Here is a 19,594-nt window from a genome sequence, read left to right as displayed (position 1 = left end):
GGGGGGTACGTAGAACGGTGGCGATCGGGGGTGATTGGGGAGAGTGGAGGGACTTGGGGGGCATCGTTAGCTAGCAAAGTGCTAGCTTAAGCAGATTAATCAATATTTTTATTTAAAAAAAAAACTCCGGGGGCCATGTGATCCTCTCCGGCGGCTAGCCCGAACGTAGGTCGGGCTTACCGCCAAGGAGGTTAAGGAAAGGGAGGTGCTGAAGGGGGTGTGGCCAGAAAAATAACAAAAAACAATTAACCCTTCACACACTCACATGCAGATGTTCGAACAAATGCATTCACAGATTCACTCATCCAGGCACCACTGTTATCCCTACAGCTAAGTTAAAAGCCGGGGTCTTAGTTCACAGAAGAATGCATTCATTAGCTTAGTGACCTATACTGCGCAGAAGTGTAATTTCTGAACATTAAGTGATACAAGGTATGATTAAGATTTTATGCTGCAGTTTTCATTTAGGCCCCTTTCACACTTGCGCTCTGCGTCGCCCCATATTACGACTCCCGGCCGTCTCTGGAGACTTGCACAGTTCATGAAATATGACACGGTGTTCCAGAGGTATCAAAGTTATCGCATTCCCGACATAAAGTCTGCAGCGCGTTACCGTATTATCCTTGCCTACCGCATGGATTAAGCAGCAATGCAAGTCAATGGGAGACGCAGCAAGTGTGCTCAACGGGAGAGCAGTACGACACGCCACGTAATGCGTGGGTCAAAAGGAATCCCAGTGACGTACTTCCTGCCCAGCAGGAGTACTTCACTACTCAGGGGGCAGCGCTATGCATATGACACTGTCCCTACATTGTAGCAAAGGGTCATAAAAAAGGTGATTCCTGCGGTCCAATGCAGTGCTTGCACCACATCACCTCGGTACAAATGTGAATCCAGCCTTAAGAGAGGAAGAATAGAGTGGCTTTTTTGCAAACAGATAAAACACAATGGTAGATCCATTCTTTAAACTATTTTGTCCTATTGTATCTTCTGCAGAAAAGCTATCATTGCTTCCTTCCTATTTACTTTTTAATAACTATGATACAGCTGACTTTCCCATTTCCAGCCATGGTTTCCGTTGCTCTCTCAGCGAGGCTTCATGTCTTCCCATTGTCCTTAATGCCTGTTCTGTTTGTCTTCTCTATAGGAGAGTAAGGAATAATACAGCATGCATGCTTGACTATTTTCATCATCTGTAACAATTGAGGTGCTGACTCTCTGCATAATGAGGACTCCCAAACTGCAAAGCCAAGCTTCGGCGCCTGTGCGGCAATATTAAAATGGTAATACAATGCTGAGCAATCGAGAGGATGGGGTATGTTTTGAAATTAAAGATCCAGAAACAGGGCACAGTAGAAGAATGTTAACGTTTGATTCGTGATATGAATTCATTTTTTTGCAGAATACTAGGCAAGAGACGTGCATCGCAACAAGGGTTGCTCAGTTGTTGTAGAATATCGTACTGTGATTTTTTTTCTTTCACCCTTCATTTTTTTATACACAGTATTTATTTATTAGGTTAAGTATTAAAATAGATTTTAAAGGGGCACTATGGTGAATTTTTTTTTAAATTTAAAATATGTGCAAACATATACAAATAAGAAGTACATTTTTCCAGAGTAAAATGAGGCATGAATTACTTTTCTCCTATGTTGCTGTCACTTACAGTAGGTAGTAGAAATCTGACAGAAGCGACAGGTTTTGGACTAGTCCATCTCTTCGTATGGGATTCTCAAGGATTTATTTATTTTCAAAAGCACTTAGTGAATGGCAGTTGCTCTGTCCAGCTGCCAAAAAATTGTGTAGCGAGCAGGGAGGCTGGCCAGCATCATTGTTTAAATCCTTTTAGGGAATATCTTTATAAAGAATAAAAGCCTTGCAGAGAATCCCCTATGAAGAGATGGACTAGTCCAAAACCTGTCACTTCTGTCAGATTTCTACTACCTACTGTAAGTGACAGCAACATAGGTGAAAAGTAATGTATGGCTCATTTTACAATGGAAAAAAAACGTACTTCTTATTTGGTTATGTTTGCACGTATTTTCGCCATAGTGCCCCGTTAATAGTATATGTATTTTTAATCAGGAAAATGTCAAATATAATAAATGAAATGTATTTGTTTAGAGCCCCATTTGGTTGACAGGCAAATGTTGCAAGTAAGTGCAGTAAGGAAAAGGTGACAGGACTTCATTATCTCTCCTCAAGTCTGGGGACTTTAACCTTCATGTTAGAGACTTCTTTACGGTACCAGAAAAGCAACACTGTTTTCACAAAATATTATCTGGTAGAGATGCAGGGGTTTTTGCAACAACTTTTTATTTCAAGTATTGATATTGTACTTGAACTCATGAACTTTGCAATGTTTAAATTCACCTCAAAAAAGACAATTTCTAGCTTGCACATTTAAAGTCCATTTCAAAAGAAATTGCTGTTTTTCATTGTTGATTCTTTTTGTGAATGTTTGAAAAAAAGTGGTTAAGACTGTCCAGTGTGAACAGACCTTTCGAGATAGGGATAACCCTTTAGGTTAGTTAAGAACACTACTCATGCATAAAGGTAAGGTTTGCCTGTGTAAAATCTTACCACCACTCAAAATGACACTTTCCTCCAAAGTAACACAAAAGTGAGCAGATAATAGGGGCAATGTTAGTGTGTGTGTGCGCGTTACTCAGTTCCTCAGCAACCGCCTTTACTCTTGCTCATCCCACAGCACCCTCAAACCAGCCTCCAGTCTTTTCCCACTCTGACCCGCAATAAACATGTGCATCCATGCAAGGTAATTGTTGCCATTACCCAATCATTGTTAAGGCAACAGTCTACTGCAGGGGTACTATACAGTCACCAGTGGGATATTTTCGCAAAAATACTTAGTATTTTCACAATATGGCAAAAATTAGCAAAATTGTGAAAAATCTTAATTTTTACTACTAAAACTAAAAAAAAAAAAAAATAATAACTTGTTTAGCGTGAAAATTTGGAAAAAATTTGAAGAATCACAAACTTATAACAAAATGATTTTCGGTGGCATTTTTTGCTTAAAGAGACACTGAAGCGAAAAAAAAAAAATGATATAATGAATTGGTTGTGTACTATGAATAATTACTAGAAGATTAGCAGCAAAGAAAATATTCTCATATTTTTATTTTCAGGTATATAGTGTTTTTTCTAACATTGCATCACTCTATAATATGTGCAGATTACACAACACTCAGCATTCAAAATGAGTCTTAAGGTCCGTACACACGCCGGACTTTAGGCAACGACGGGTCCGTCGTTGCCTCCCGCTGGGTGGGCGTGCCAGCGACAGTCCGGCGTGTGTACGCTCTGTCGTCAGACTGATACGGCTGTTTCTGAGCGATCCGCCCGGCGGATCGCTCAGGAACAGCCGTATCAGTCTGACGACAGAGCGTACACATGCCGGACTGTCGCTGGCACGCCCACCCAGCGGGAGGCAACGACGGACCCGTCGTTGCCTAAAGTCCGGCGTGTGTACGGACCTTTAATGAGCAGTCTGTGAAGTAATGAACTCTCCTCTAGCAGAGGAAAAGTAAACAGTTCAATTACAGTTGATAATAAAAGTCAGATAACAGCCCTCTCCATGACTAAGTTAGTCGGAGAGCTTAATAGCTTTTTTGCATAGAGATAACAACTGGAGTTTCTCAACTCTTCCTGTACTGGAAACAATTAGACTGATGTATCTGATCTTAATGTTTTTTTTTTCTTAGCTGTACTACACATACAAATCATAATATCATCATTTTTTTTTCCGCTTCAGTGTCTCTTTAACCCCCTTGGCGGTATGAAAAATACCGCCAGGGGGCAGCGCAGCAGTTTTTTAAATTTTTTTCTTTAAATCATGTAGCGAGCCCAGGGCTCGCTACATGATAGCCGCTGCTCAGCGGCATCCCCCCGCCCGCTTCAATCGCCCTCGGCGATCTCCGATCAGGAAATCCCGTTCAAAGAACAAGATTTCCTGGAGGGCCTCCCCCGTCACCATGGCGACGGGGCGGGATGACGTCACCGACGTCAGCGACGTCGGGACGTCATTGGGACTCCGGATCCAACCCTCGGCGCTGCCTGGCACTGATTGGCCAGGCAGCGCACGGGGTCTGGGGGGGGGGGGGGGCGCGCCGCACCGGATAGCGACAATCGGGCGCGCGGCGGCGGTGATCGGGGTGCTGGCACAGCTAGCAAAGTGCTAGCTGAGTCCAGCAAAAAAAAATTATTTAAATCGGCCCAGCAGGGCCTGAGCGGCACCATCCAGCGGCTTACCCCGTGTCACACACGGGGTTACCGCTAAGGAGGTTAAAGGATGAATTTTGTAAATTAATGCAAAAAGAATATCAAAATTTTCACTCATCACTGCTTCCTATTGCCATTATTTGATGTTCCTTATGATTTTTGTTTTGAGACTTCCGCTATATACTATACTTATATAGCAAATATGATAACCGTATGGCATATAAAAAGTAGAAAAACATGTTCTTATTGAATATTATGTCAGGGTTTTATACCGCTTTAAGGCAGTGCTGGAAAATAATGGTGGGCACACAAAATATTGACACTTTGGGAACAATTTTAACATTGTACGCAATTGTTTTGCCATCAATTTGGACAGTAATGGCTGTGTGTTGAGTTATATTGATGGAACAGCAAATTTTACACTGTTGTACAAGCCGCTTACTGACTACGTTATATTGTATGAAAGGGCAACATTAATTAACATTATCGCACACTCACACAATGCAAGTTAATGCTTACAGTGCAACTTAATTCTTACAGTGCAACTTGATTCTAGTGCACACTACATGCGATCCTAACAACGTAGAGTGTGCTCTTCAGTTAAGGACGATCCTTCTAAATGCTGCGACATAGTGACATATCGTATCGTTAATTAATGTAGTAGCAGCAGTGCTGGTGAAGTATTGCGGCCGTGCTAAGTCATTGTCACGCGGCAGTTAAATGGTCGTCCATAATTTAAGAGCAAACTCTATGCTGTTAGGACTGCGCGTGTGTGCTAGAATAATATCACGCTGTAAGAATTAACTCACGCTGTTTGAGTGCGATAATGTAAATTAAACAACCCATCAGTGAAAAGATATAATATAATATTTAACATAAATACTATACATACATATTATATATATATATATATAGTCCTGTTCCTAGACTTTAGCTCAGCGTTCAATACGATCTGCCCAGATATCTTGATCACCAATCTGACGCAGCTCGGAGTTGACCCTACGCTTCGGGCATGGATCAAAGACTTCCTGACAAACAGAACGCAGCAGGTGAAGCTCGGCAACCACCTCTCCAGTGTTAGAACCACCAACACAGGGGCTCCACAAGGCTGTGTTCTGTCACCTCTACTGTTCTCCCTCTATACCAATAACTGCATCTCATCCACGGACTCTGTGAAAGTCATCAAATTTGCAGATGACACCACTATCATTGGCCTTATTGGTAGAAACGGGAGTCGGAGTACCGCAGCGAAGTAGAGAGAATATGTAACTGGTGCAAGGACAACAACCTAGTCCTCAACGCAGCAAAGACTGTCGAGCTAGTCGCTGACTTCAGGAGAAACCCTCCCCCCCTCCCACCTGTCCTCATTGGGGGAACCGAAGTCTCTAGGGTGACATCTGTGCGGTTCCTCGGCATGACTCTAACAAACAATCTGAAGTGGGAGCAGAATACCACCAAAATCCAGAAGAAATCTCAGCAGAGGCTGTTCTTCCTGCGCCAACTGAAGAGATTTGGCATGCCCAGGGAGCTGCTGACCAGTTTCTATACCTCCACCATAGAATCCATCCTCTGCTCCTCAGTCATTGTCTGGTATGCTGGTGCAACGGCCAGCGACAAACACAAACTGCAGAGAGTCATAACGGACGCGGAGAAGATCATCGGATCTCCTCTTCCACCCCTCGATCTCCTCCACTCAAATAGGATGATGAAGAGGGCCACCATGATCTCCCGTGACCCCGCTCACCCTGGCAGCCACTACTTTAAGCTTCTCCCGTTGGGCCGTCGTTATAGGGCTATACCTTCCAAAACCACCAGGCGAAAGAACACCTTCTTCCCCCAAGCTGTTCGGCTTCTGAACTCCAACCTCCCCCTATCTGGCCCGCATACCAGCGTACTCTAGCTGGGTTGGTCAGCCGGTTCCTGCAGCTGCCTGACTGGGCTCATCAACTTTGACTTGAGGCCACTACCTGCATCTTTATTATTATCATTATTATTATTATTATTATTTACCTGTGTTTGAAATAACAGTGAAATGGCCCATACGAACTGACTACTGCATTTCAAGTGTACGTGTTGTGCGTCTGTCTGTATTATACCAATTATGCCTATGCCATGTGTACCACAAGCAATTCCGATTACAGCTCTTGCTGTTCTTGGCGAAATAAAGTGATTTTGATTCTGATTCTGATATATATATATATATATATATATATATATATATATATATATATATATATACAGATACATCATGCAACAAAATACAAAAAAGAGTATCACAGAATATTCCATTCAGATGATCATCAGACATCCTGTCTAAAAATATTCCATATTTTCGTTTAAAACTCATCACCAAGCACACCCAGTCCCAGTTGTTGATGTTGTTATGCACTTTGTCTGGGAAAAAAAGCAAAATCAAGCCGGATTGATTGCTTGCCATCTGTTGCTCATCGAAGTTGTGATTAAATATGAAGAGAACTCATAGATTTTCACTTTTACTCGAGGCCATTTTTCTCAGCACTCATCCTATTAAATTATTACTGTAAACAATGCATATTTTACGCTCCATAACAAGATCAGATGCTGTAATAGTCTGCATCCAACAAAATTAAGTTAGGATTTTCCATATGGAATACAAATCATGGTTAAGTTCTTTTTAAATGTATATCAATGCAGCAGTCTGAATATATTAGCAGCCTGAGCACAGATGTTATACGCTGTTCCTCTTTTTGTGTTGCAGATCAGCCTGTCCAGAAGGTTATTGGTATTACTTTATGTTTACCGCTTACAAATCTCTTACATTAAGATGAGTTTATGAATTCATTAAAATTTAAAGCGATACTGTGTCAGGTGGGGGGAGATCAGATTTAGTTACCCGGGGCATCTTCCAGTCCCCCAGCAGCCTCTGGCCCCTTGCTGTAGTACGGATTCCCTCCATGGTGCTGCCGTATCATCCAAAATAATCAGGCTTCTGCACATGTGCGGGCACATTCGTACACCTCTATAGCTGTAGGCAGGGGCTGCTATAAGGCCCATAGCCACAAGGAGTCCCTCTGTTCCTGGCTGCCTCTCCTTTTTTTGTTCTTTAGAATTGTATTTTTTACTTGTGAGGGCCCATGGGCCGGCCATGACCTCCAGCACCTCCTCTCTTCCACCCCCCACCTTTCCTTAGCTTATTAAAGGGAGGCAGGCAGGTGAAAGGAGACTATTTTTTCACCTGCTGCCTCCCTGCACATTAATATGGTTTCATTTCTGGCCAACAATTAGTTATTAGTCCCAGCCGAGAACAGAGTGACATGACTCCTGGTATAGCCCGGCCCCATCACGGCCCTGGATGGTGCCTCCACCTCCGCCATGGATGTAGTAATGCCCCTATCCTAGGCCTGGATTTGGCTCCACCCCCATCTCTGGACGTGGCTATACTGCCCCTCTCCTCAACCTACGCACTGGGAAGAGCACCGGGGATGCAGAAAAGAGGAAGAGTCCAATAGACTGAGGAACTTCCATTAGACTCACTGAGCCATTGACAGTAGTCTCCTCCTCTGCTACATGGACAGAGGGTGAGTGTGCCTGCACTGCTTCCCACTGGAAATGTTTTTTTGCTTTTGTCTCCTGCCTCTTGTCAGCATAACAATGCTTGCGCAGAATACTTGTACTGATTTTCTCAGGTCCTTGTTAGTGTTGGGCGAACATCTAGATGTTCGGGTTCGGGCCGAACAGGCCGAACATGGCCGCGATGTTCGGGTGTTCGAGCCGAACTCCGAACATAATGGAAGTCAATGGGGACCCGAACGTTTGTGCTTTGTAAAGCCTCCTTACATGCTACATACCCCAAATTTACAGGGTATGTGCACCTTGGGAGTAGGTACAAGAGGAAAAAAATTTAGCAAAAAGAGCTTATAGTTTTTGAGAAAATTGAAAACTGTCTTTTAAATGCGGGAAATGTCTGTTTTCTTTGCACAGGTAACATGCTTTTTGTCGGCATGCAGTCATAAATGTAATACAGATGAGAGGTTCCAGGAAAAGGGACCGGTAACGCTAACCCAGCAGCAGCACACGTGATGGAACAGGAGGAGGGCGGCGCAGGAGGAGAAGGCCACGCTTTGAGACACAACAACCCAGGCCTTGCATGAGGACAAGAAGCGTGCGGATAGCAATTTGCTTTTTGTCGGCATGCAGTCATAAATGTAATACAGATGAGAGGTTCCAGGAAAAGGGACCGGTAACGCTAACCCAGCAGCAGCACACGTGATGGAACAGGAGGAGGGTGGCGCAGGAGGTGAAGGCCACGCTTTGTGACACAACAACCCAGGCCTTGCATGAGGACAAGAAGCGTGCGGATAGCAATTTGCTTTTTGTCGGCATGCAGTCATAAATGTAATACAGATGAGAGGTTCCAGGAAAAGGGACCGGTAAAGCTAACCCAGCAGCAGCACACGTGATGGAACAGGAGGAGGGCGGCGCAGGAGGAGAAGGCCACGCTTTGAGACACAACAACCCAGGCCTTGCATGAGGACAAGAAGCGTGCGGATAGCAATTTGCTTTTTGTCGGCATGCAGTCATAAATGTAATACAGATGAGAGGTTCCAGGAAAAGGGACCGGTAATGCTAACCCAGCAGCAGCACACGTGATGGAACAGGAGGAGGGCGACGCAGGAGGAGAAGGCCACGCTTTGAGACACAACAACCCAGGCCTTGCATGCGCACAAGAAGCGTGCGGATAGCAATTTGCTTTTTGTCGGCATGCAGTCATAAATGTAATACAGATGAGAGGTTCCAGGAAAAGGGACCGGTAACGCTAACCCAGCAGCAGCACACGTGATGGAACAGGAGGAGGGCGGCGCAGGAGGAGAAGGCCACGCTTTGAGACACAACAACCCAGGCCTTGCATGCGGACAAGAAGCGTGCGGATAGCAATTTGCTTTTTGTCGGCATGCAGTCATAAATGTAATACAGATGAGAGGTTCCAGGAAAAGGGACCGGTAACGCTAACCCAGCAGCAGCACACGTGATGGAACAGGAGGAGGGCGACGCAGGAGGAGAAGGCCACGCTTTGAGACACAACAACCCAGGCCTTGCATGCGCACAAGAAGCGTGCGGATAGCAATTTGCTTTTTGTCGGCATGCAGTCATAAATGTAATACAGATGAGAGGTTCCAGGAAAAGGGACCGTTAACGCTAACCCAGCAGCAGCACACGTGATGGAACAGGAGGAGGGCGGCGCAGGAGGAGAAGGCTACGCTTTGAGACACAACAACCCAGGCCTTGCATGCGGACAAGAAGCGTGCGGATAGCAATTTGCTTTTTGTCGGCATGCAGTCATAAATGTAATACAGATGAGAGGTTCCAGGAAAAGGGACCGGTAACGCTAACCCAGTAGCAGCACACGTGATGGAACAGGAGGAGGGCGGCGCAGGAGGAGAAGGCTACGCTTTGAGACACAACAACCCAGGCCTTGCATGCGGACAAGAAGCGTGCGGATAGCAATTTGCTTTTTGTCGGCATGCAGTCATAAATGTAATACAGATGAGAGGTTCCAGGAAAAGGGACCGGTAACGCTAACCCAGCAGCAGCACACGTGATGGAACAGGAGGAGGGCGGCGCAGGAGGAGAAGGCTACGCTTTGAGACACAACAACCCAGGCCTTGCATGCGGACAAGAAGCGTGCGGATAGCAATTTGCTTTTTGTCGGCATGCAGTCATAAATGTAATACAGATGAGAGGTTCCAGGAAAAGGGACCGGTAACGCTAACCCAGCAGCAGCACACGTGATGGAACAGGAGGAGGGCGGCGCAGGAGGAGAAGGCCACGCTTTGAGACACAACAACCCAGGCCTTGCATGAGGACAAGAAGCGTGCGGATAGCAATTTGCTTTTTGTCGGCATGCAGTCATAAATGTAATACAGATGAGATGCTATACAGTGGTGGGTGGGTGAGCGGTGTACTACTGTTCCCAGCAGCGACACAGAGCACAATGCTATACAGTGGTGGGTGAGCGGTGTACTACTATTCCCAGCAGCGACACAGAGCACAATGCTATACAGTGGTGGGTGAGCGGTGTACTACTGTTCCCAGCAGAGACACAGAGTGGCAGTAAACACAATGCTATATAGTGTGGGTGAGCGGTGTACTACTGTTCCCAGCAGTGACACAGAGCACAATGCTATACAGTGGTGGGTGAGCGGTGTACTACTGTTCCCAGCATTGACACAGAGCACAATGCTATACAGTGGTGGGTGAGCGGTGTACTACTGTTCCCAGCAGCGACACAGAGCACAATGCTATACAGTCGTGGGTGAGCGGTGTACTACTATTACCAGCAGCGATACAATGCTATACAGTGGTGGGTGGGTGAGCGGTGTACTACTGTTCCCAGCAGCGACACAGAGCACAATGCTATACAGTGGTGGGTGAGCGGTGTACTACTGTTCCCAGCAGAGACACAGAGTGGCAGTAAACACAATGCTATAAAGTGGTGGGTGAGCGGTGTACTACTATTCCCAGCAGCGACACAGAGCACAATTCTATACAGGGTGAGCAGTGTACTACTGTTCCCAGCAGAGACACAGAGTGGCAGTAAACACAATGCTATATAGTGTGGGTGACCGGTGTACTACTGTTCCCAGCAGCGACACAATGACTGGGGGGACCCTGGCTAGCCTGGCTGGAGAGAGAACTACCCTGCCTGCTTACCCAAAGCTAAACCCATAGACAAATGGCGGAGAAATGACGTGGATCGGGTATTTATTTACCCGAACCACGTGACTCGTTCAGCCAATCAGAGCGCGTTCGGGTCCGAACCACGTGACCCGTTCGGCCAATCACAGCGCTAGCCGAACGTTCGGGGAACGTTCGGCCATGCGCTCTTAGTTCGGCCATATGGCCAAACAGTTTGGCCGAACACCATCAGGTGTTCGGCCGAACTCGAACATCACCCGAACAGGGTGATGTTCTGCAGAACCCGAACAGTGGCGAACACTGTTCGCCCAACACTAGTATTTGTAGACCAGACATGGGCAAACTACAGCCCATATCCAGCCTATTTTGTATATTTATCCAGTCCACTGATCAGGCAGAATCCTCTTCTCCTCCCCTGTCATGTCAATGTATGCTTCCTGTCAGAAATGGCTACTATTTGTGATGGGCATGCGTGGCTCTGTTATAGCACATGTGCAGTCTCAAGGAGGGGGGCGGGTCATCAATTTTGCTAGTTAGCCCTATAGTTTAAAAAGCAGAGCAGTTGCTATGTATGGAGCTATGTGCGGCCACAGCACCAGCCCACAGTTCTCTCTACACTCACCTAAAGACACCGGCTCCCCCTCCCCATGTAGAGCTAGGTGTGCAGAGTGTGCATGCTGCAGCATTACTCACCCCTCGGCACCGATCTATCCTCAGCTTTGCAGCAGCTCCTCTCTGTCTCCTCATTTCTGGGGGGAGGAGGGCAACCAAAACATTGCCATGGGGCCCCATGATTTCTAGCTACACACCCCTGGCTGGGAGCATTCTGTGCATGCACAGTTTAGGTTTTAATGAACGACACAAGCGCAGAATGCTCCTGAGCACAGGAGTGTGATTGAGGAGACATGCAAACACACCTGTGTATGCACAGTAGTCTCCAACACGGACCACCAGCAGATCTGTTGCAGGAGCCAGCAGCACCCTGGAGGGACTGGAACTACAGTGAAGGACCAGATAGTAAAAGACTGTGCAGGGAAGGAAGAAGTCCCAGGAAAGTTAATCTGAAACCTCCCAAGTCGATATTCCTTTAAGAATACATGATATGCGCTAGTTGGTGATATACTCTATGCTTTGTTGGATGGATGGTATTATTACATTTTGCATATGTGTATTTATACATCTTCATTGTTGGATATGGCAGTGCCTCCGTGTAATACCGATACACTGTACCACTCCTGAGATCCGGAGCAGTGTTTGCTGCAATGGGGAGCAGATGTGTGTCATTCCTATGTAGAAATGGCAATGTATCCCCTGTCCCAAAAATAAAGTTCATACCTGTTAAGTTTGTGCCTTGCAAAAAGCAGACGTGCTAAAGAGGCTCATAGGAAAGTGTAAGTCTTTTCTGCATGTCCAGTGTTGCCATACCAAGTGTGAACCAAGTAGCAGACGAAGGCTTCAATTCATCAAGCTTTATCAAAGGGTTTTACAAACATTCGATCATTCACCAAATAGATGAATATGCATATGGCATTCACTAAGGCACTGTAGTGACTTATGGTAGAGTACAGTACATTATTCTGAATAGCCACTTTTACGTACATTTTTTTCTGGTTTCAGCATCATAAACGCTTCCTATATCTCTATATTGCTGTATTTTTGTATGTAGCCCCACCCTCCCAGTGATGGTCAGCCAAGGCTATTTAGGCGGCCGGAGAGTGGCTTCTCCAGGACCGCCTAACGCCTAAAGTCTTGGGGGAGGAGATTAGCAAGGAACTAGTGCGCGCATGCGTGATCGTTCCCTGCCGAGACACGGAGTGGAGCTACTTGATCAGCTTGCCAGCACATGATCACGCCTGGCAAGCTGTTAACGAGAAAAAAAAAGTTTGTTTGCATCAGTACAGCGCTGCGATCTAGCGCAACGCTGTATAGGGGACACTTGGCTGTCCCTCCAAGTGGCTTACAGTCAAGTCCCTCTCATAGGCTGATGCTTATTAGAGGAGGGGAAGTGATTTGATCGCCGCCTAGCACCAATTTAGGAGGGAAGGGAGGAGGAAGGGTGAAGTACTGTAATTTTTTTAAACAAAAGGCTCTTTTTTTAAATAAAAAAAACCTAACAATCGCAGTAGCGATCAGGGACCACCACTAGAAGGGCCTACTAGTGACAAGAAAAGGTCCATTTGTGTGCTAAGTTGTATGGCTAAGTAATTAACTGTTAAAGCTGCAGTGTGCTGAATTGTAAATAAGCGCCTAGTCACTAGAGAGTGTAAGCCTGCGGTCCTCAAGTGGTTAATTGTGTTGGCTTTGGAGCTCTTAGTGAACAAACATTCTGCAGAGCTGCACCTGACAGCGCTAAAGATGCTGCCACCTGTGATAAATTTCAGAATGTAAATCAGGGAGAGGAAAGGTCATGGAAAGATTTTACAATGGGCAAACACTGACTAAGTGATTTATAAAGAAATATTTTAAAAACATAAGCAATTTTACGTTTAATTACGTTATTTTTAACACAGTTGTGCTTAACCACTTGCCAACCGCGTCACGCCAATGGGTGTAAAGTCCTAGGGTGGTGCTTTGCAGGGGATCGCTCGCGCCGATACGCGCGCATTCCCGCTTACATGATGGAGCTCTTCAGTGTCCCAGGGGCGATCGCTGCTAGTAGACTGTTAGACGGCGAGACCAGCATCTATGTGCTAGGTACAGTGCTGCGATCTATGGCAGCACTGTACTGGGGACAGCAGTGTGACATGGCTGTCCTCCTGGGAGACAGGAGAGCGATCGTCTCTCACAGGCTGAAGCCTATGACAGCCGATCGCTGCTATTGGCTGGCTGGGGAGGGAGGGTTTTTGGGGAAAATAATAAATAAGGAAATGTATTTATAAAATAATACAAAAAATATTTATAAAAAAAAATAAACATCCTGGCAGGGATCAGACCCCACCAACAGAAAGCTCTGTTGGTGGGGAGAAAAGGTGGAGGGAATCACTTGTGTGGCCCTGCAAGCGAGTTGTGTGGCCCTGCAAGCGAGGCCTTAAAGCTGCAGTGGCCTATTTGTTGAAAAAGGGCCTGGTCTTTAGGGGGGTTTAACTCTGCGGTCCTCAAGTGGTTAAAAAAAATAGATCTAAATATATCTGCCCTGATGGAGTAGACTGATCAAATATATGAAACAAATCTCTGGCAAACGATCAAAACACTGTCGACAGGAATATTTTTGGAATGTGAGCAAATTATAGCCATACCACTGTACAGTAAACACTAAAGATATTATGTGCATGAATGAATGAATGAAAAAAAATCCATTTGATGGAAAAAAAAGTTCAAAAATAATGTTCCAGTAACCCCTATTTGTAACAACATTTTAAGTAACAAAATTAAATTTGCAAAGCATGACGCACTATGCGAGGAACCCTAAATTATTACTGTTATTATTAGATTTAAAACCGCTAGTAAAGGTATGGCTTATATTACATTTACACAGAGCTCAAAAGATCTGCATGGAGAATGGCTGGTAATGTATGCCAGTGTGAACATATTGCTAAAAATAATCCAACACACATGTTGACCAAATCCATAAAGTGCCATAACTGCAAGCCATCTGCTTATGCATGCGTATTGTATTTTTTTTTTAAATCGAATTATGTATGTAGCATATCTATATGGTTTTCTAAATGTAGGGTTATTCATGTATAAGTCTTCTGATATGCTTGTGCAGAGGCATTTTAAACTAAACCTGATGTATAGACTGCCTTGATACTGTTAAGATAAACAATTGTTTCAGTAGATCCAATCCTAAATAACACTTTCCTGGAATATCATAGTCTTATTGTGGCTTTAACCAGCTGAGCGGTCTGGACGAGCTCAGCTCGTCCAACACCGCCAGCGGCTGCCGCTCAGGCCCTGCTGGGCCGATTTTAACGAAATAAAAAGCAGCACACGCAGCCGGCACTTTGCCAGCCGCGTGTGCTGCCTGATCGCCGCCGCTCTGCGGCGATTCGCCGCGAGCAGCGGCGAAAGAGGGCCCCCCTAGCCGCCTGAGCCCAGCGTAGCCGGAACAAAAAGTTCCGGCCAGCGCTAAGGGCTGGATCGGAGGCGGCTGACGTCAGGACGTCGGCTGACGTCGATGACGTCACTCCGCTCGTCGCTATGGCGACGATATAAGCGAAACAAGGAAGGCCGCTCATTGCGGCCTTCCTTGTTTATTCTGGGCGCCGGAGGCGATCGGAAGATCGCCTCCGGAGCGCCCTCTAGTGGGCTTTCATGCAGCCAACTTTCAGTTGGCTGCATGAAATAGTTTTTTTTTTATTTAAAAAAAACCCTCCCGCAGCCACCCTGGCGATTTAATCAGAACGCCAGGGTGGTTAAGCAATGGCATAGCTATGGGCCCCAGTGCAAGTTTTATACTTGCCCCCCCCCCCCCCCCCCCCCAGCACCAAAACCTGCCAAACACAGCCACAGTATCAGAGTTGCAAGAAGGGGATAGGGAACAGTTTGTTGATGACTACTACTGTAAATCATCTATGAAAGTGATCATTACTAGCACAGGACCAATACCAAGAGCTAATACAGTAGCTGAAGGAGGGCCCCTTTGGCCCAAGGGTCTCAACCTCTGAATTCCCTATTGCTACACTACTGGTTTTAAGGGTTAATCATCTAGGCTTGTGGCTCTGTCTCCTTTTTTTACATTTTATTTAACTCCCATACAGATAGGGTTGCCAGGTCGGCTGATGGAGAAAACCGGACAGGGGGTGGAGTTAGGGGCGGAGTCAGAAGCGCACTTTTATGTAGAGTGGGGCTAAGCAATGGGCTTTTTAAAAAATGTTTTTTACAGTATTTATATCGCACTGACATCTTCTGCAGCACATTACAGAGTACATAGCCATGTCACTAACTGTCCTCACCAGTACATGCACATAAGAGACCACTTTTCACCAGTAAATGCACATAATAAGAGACCGCTTTTCACCAGTAAATGCACAAGCATTACACGTAGCAACGTCGGGAAGCGCGGGCTCGGGGGCGGTACTTAAGCTGGCGTAACTTACGCCGCGTAAGCTGGCTGGCTGTGCCTTTGACTGACAGCCAGGCAGCGAATCAGCGGTCGCGCAGCGCTGGCGGACGGGTGGCGGGCCTGTTACCCAAAACGGGCTACACTGACTTCATAATCAAACTGTATTTCAATTGCTGTTATCGTGTTGAGAGACAGCAGTAACATAAGGTTTGACAAGCATGATGTGTGACAGCGTGCTGCTTCTAAAACACCCCCCGAGCTTTGTGTCCCCATCTCTCACTATCTTCCTACCTGGGTTAGTGCTGGCCCCTGTAGCAGATCCGAAGTTGAACGCCATACTGCTGGTGACGAGTCCTGCACAGTTTTGCCGAATTACAAACTGCAGGAAAACCCCGTTCCCACCATCAGGAGACAGCCTCACTACAGACACTGCGCATGCGCACACAAGTTAGCGCGGCATGTCGTACATCACCATGTCGCAACTTCGGAGCCGTACAGGCCGCCATGTTGGAGGCGGATCTCAGTATTGTGATGTGATGACAAACAGGGGCGGTGCCATTTCCACAGTAGTGCTTCCCGAATCCCTATTGCTAATCGGGCAGAATGATCTCTGTGACTCAGAAACGGCTGATGAACGGATGTTTCGGAGTTACTGGCGGCAAATGGCAAAAGGCATAAAACCGGACATCTTAATTGTCCGGTTTAACATGCCTTTTTGGACAGGACACAGCGGCCAAAAACCGGACTGTCCGGTCTAAAACCGGACACCTGGCAACCCTACATACAGACAGATCTTGACCTATTATTATTATTTCTAGTCCCCACACTCAGAAGTGTTTTTCTCAGCCACATGAAAGTTATATAACCTTTAGTTATTTATCAGTAAAAATTATGTTTCAGTCAAGCTTCCCTGAATGCAGAGAAACTGTGATTTATAGCCCTGGATTATAAACCACTTAAAGGAATTGTCAGGCAAAAAAAAAAAATGAGTTTCACTTACCTGGGTCTTCTACCAGCCCCATGCAGCCATCCTGTGCCCTCCTAGTCACTTACTACTGCTCCGGTCCCCCGCCGCCAGCTGGTTTTGTTTTTGCCGACCTCGGTTTCGGGCAGGCCGCCACGCGTACATTTGCACGCATTCCCGCTGGTGCATGAAGCTATCACGAACATTAACACATACATTTTTACACGTTGCACCACTAACATGTAAAACGTTTGTGGGCCGGTTCACACTAGCGTTTTGTGTGAAACCGGGCCGTACGTCCGGGTCCGGGGGGTCCGGGGGGCCGTACGCATCCCTCAGGATCCGGTCAGGTTGCAAACAAAAAAGTATCAGTTCGGCATCCGGAAAGTAACACTTCCGGATTGCCGATACTGTACTTTAAACAGGCGCAGCAGCAGTGACAGGCATGGGGAGAGTGGGGGCCCCAATCTGTCCATGCCTGGACCCCCCAGGTGGCAAAGGACGGGTGCCGTAAGCACCTGTTCCTATTGCCAGTGTGATGAGAAACTTCCGTTTCTCATCACTTCCTATGGTGCAGGGAAAATGGTCAGGTTCAGGGTCAGGTGCGGCGGCCGGAGCTGCGTTCCAAAAAATGCTGCATGTTGGAAAAATCCTGAATGCAGCCCGGACCGTAGCCCGGACCCGGATCCTGACAGACGGATGGGTGTGAATGGATACATTGATTAACAATGTATCCATTCACATCCGGGTCCGTTTGTACAGTATACGGTGCGTTCCGGTCCGGGGAAACCGGACCTGGAACGCTAGTGTGAACCGGACCTTAATGTCCAATTAGCTTCATGCACTAGCGGGAATGCATGCAAATGTACGTGTGGCGATCGGCAAACACGAAACTAGCTGGCGGCGGGCCACCGGAGCAGCAGTGAGTGACTACGAGGGCACAGGATGGCTGCATAGGGCTGGTAGAAGCACCAGGTAAGTAAAACTCATTTTTTTTTCACCTGACGATTTCTTTAAGATAAAAGAAAAAAGGAACGCAGGCAAGTTCTAAGTAGGCTTGGTACTGTTTATATATATGGTCATGTAGTCATTTTACCTGTAACTTCACGATCTCACTTTAAAATGCCACTACAGAAAAACAGATTTCAAAGAGTAATCATGGTTAAAGGGGAACTCCTAGAAAAAAAAAAATCACCATTTAATCCAATGGTGTTCTCAAAGAAGAAGGCTTTTTATATATAAGCAGGATAGGTGCGTGGGGTCCCTCGGCATCCTCTCCGGCCGCTCCATTCTCTGTTAAATCCCTCCGGTAATCTGGGTGCTTCTGCGCAAGCTTGGCCTGGGGGCGCATGTATCCCTGTTGCACTGTACATACCAATGTCTATCTCATCATGTCACATGTCACCTCGGGTATCCTTTTAAGATTAATCAGTTGTAATGACCTTTTAAAGGGGTTTTGTAACTAACAAAACATCATAGTATTACGTTTCAAACGTGTATTCCACTAAAGCATAGTCACAGCGTTGTTACAGCACTATTAGATGGAAAGTACACTTATACTTTAAAGAGTGACTTCTGCATGACAGAGAGATTAGTCATTCTTGAAAATATCTCTTTTCTTAGCAAACTTGTGCTATTCTCAGATGCATAGGCGTCTAAGTTGACATTTCTTTTCATTCGCAGTGGCACTAAATTCCAACTCTATGAGTAAAATATTTAAATGTATAAAGTAATATTCCTAGTGGCATAGCTAAGGAGCTAGGGGCTCCAGTGTGAATGATATGGAGCTCCAAAAGCAGCAGCTGTGACAGAGAGGTTTGAGAAGGCGAGGGAAGCAGTTTGTTAAGGATTACCATAGCGCATAGGTGATCATTTTCAGCATAGCACCAATGAAGAGCTAATATGGCAGTTTAAGGAGGCCCCCTCTGGTCCAGGGACCCTGGTGTGGTCACTAACTTTGCAGCCCCTATTGTTACACCCCTAAATATCCCTGAAAATCTCAGTCGCCTATCTGCATGGAGTTTGTATATTCTTCTCATATTATCATACAGTGGACAGTGGATGCATCCAGCTGTGTTAACCAACTGGCATGCCTGAGGGGGAGAATGGGGTCAGAACGTTAGTGTTTTGCAGAGCCGTGTTCAGTAGAAGCAACTTACAAAACATCTGGACGCAGTCTTCAACCCTTCCTGCAGCTCCCAGCTGCTGTGCTGCATCCATGTACGGCTCCCTGTGTGCCATCTGATTTTGGTATCTCAAGCAACAGGCATGCACATGTATCTGGTATCAGCCAGTACCAGTCTGTGCCAGTTACTGAGGGTCTTACTGTAGTCATCATAAGGCCTGAGTTTACTGGTGTTGGGGACTTTAGCTATATCCTATGCTCTTCTCATGCAATACAGCAAGTAGACCAACTCAAAGGTCCTGTTATTGTTATTTGGGCACCTTCTGCCTATGCAAATAATAATAACCTGCAGGAGAGTCCCTGTTTTAACCCCTTATGCCATTTGCGGCAGTATATCTACGCCTCGCAGGGGCGTAGATATGTGTCCATTGCAATTCTCGTTGCCACCCGTTAGTGGAGAGATCAATGAATGGAAAAGCAGTTCCCATTCATCGATCAAAGTCCTCATGTCAATGATCACCGATATCAATGAGATGCCTACGGTCATTGTAGCAAAGTAAGTTACACATACACACATAACTTC

General features: G+C 46.1%; 1 long non-coding RNA gene across 4 annotated transcripts in view; it reads left to right on the top strand.

Annotated features, from left to right (window-relative positions):
* LOC137539148 (uncharacterized) overlaps nucleotides 1–19,594 on the top strand; it is a 413,808-nt gene that overhangs the window by 218,223 nt on the left and 175,991 nt on the right. For 3 of the 4 annotated variants that reach the window (XR_011024932.1, XR_011024930.1, XR_011024933.1), the window contains one exon: nucleotides 1,148–1,283. The exons of the other annotated variant lie outside the window; for it this stretch is intronic. This is a non-coding gene — a long non-coding RNA (uncharacterized lncRNA). The remainder of the gene's footprint in view (nucleotides 1–1,147; nucleotides 1,284–19,594) is intronic. 4 annotated transcript variants of the gene reach the window in all.

Source organism: Hyperolius riggenbachi, chromosome 11 (genome assembly GCF_040937935.1).
Source record: "Hyperolius riggenbachi isolate aHypRig1 chromosome 11, aHypRig1.pri, whole genome shotgun sequence".
Taxonomy (NCBI): domain Eukaryota; kingdom Metazoa; phylum Chordata; class Amphibia; order Anura; family Hyperoliidae; genus Hyperolius; species Hyperolius riggenbachi.
The sequence above is the reverse complement of the archived record's forward strand: the minus strand, read 5'-3'. Positions and strand labels throughout refer to the sequence as shown.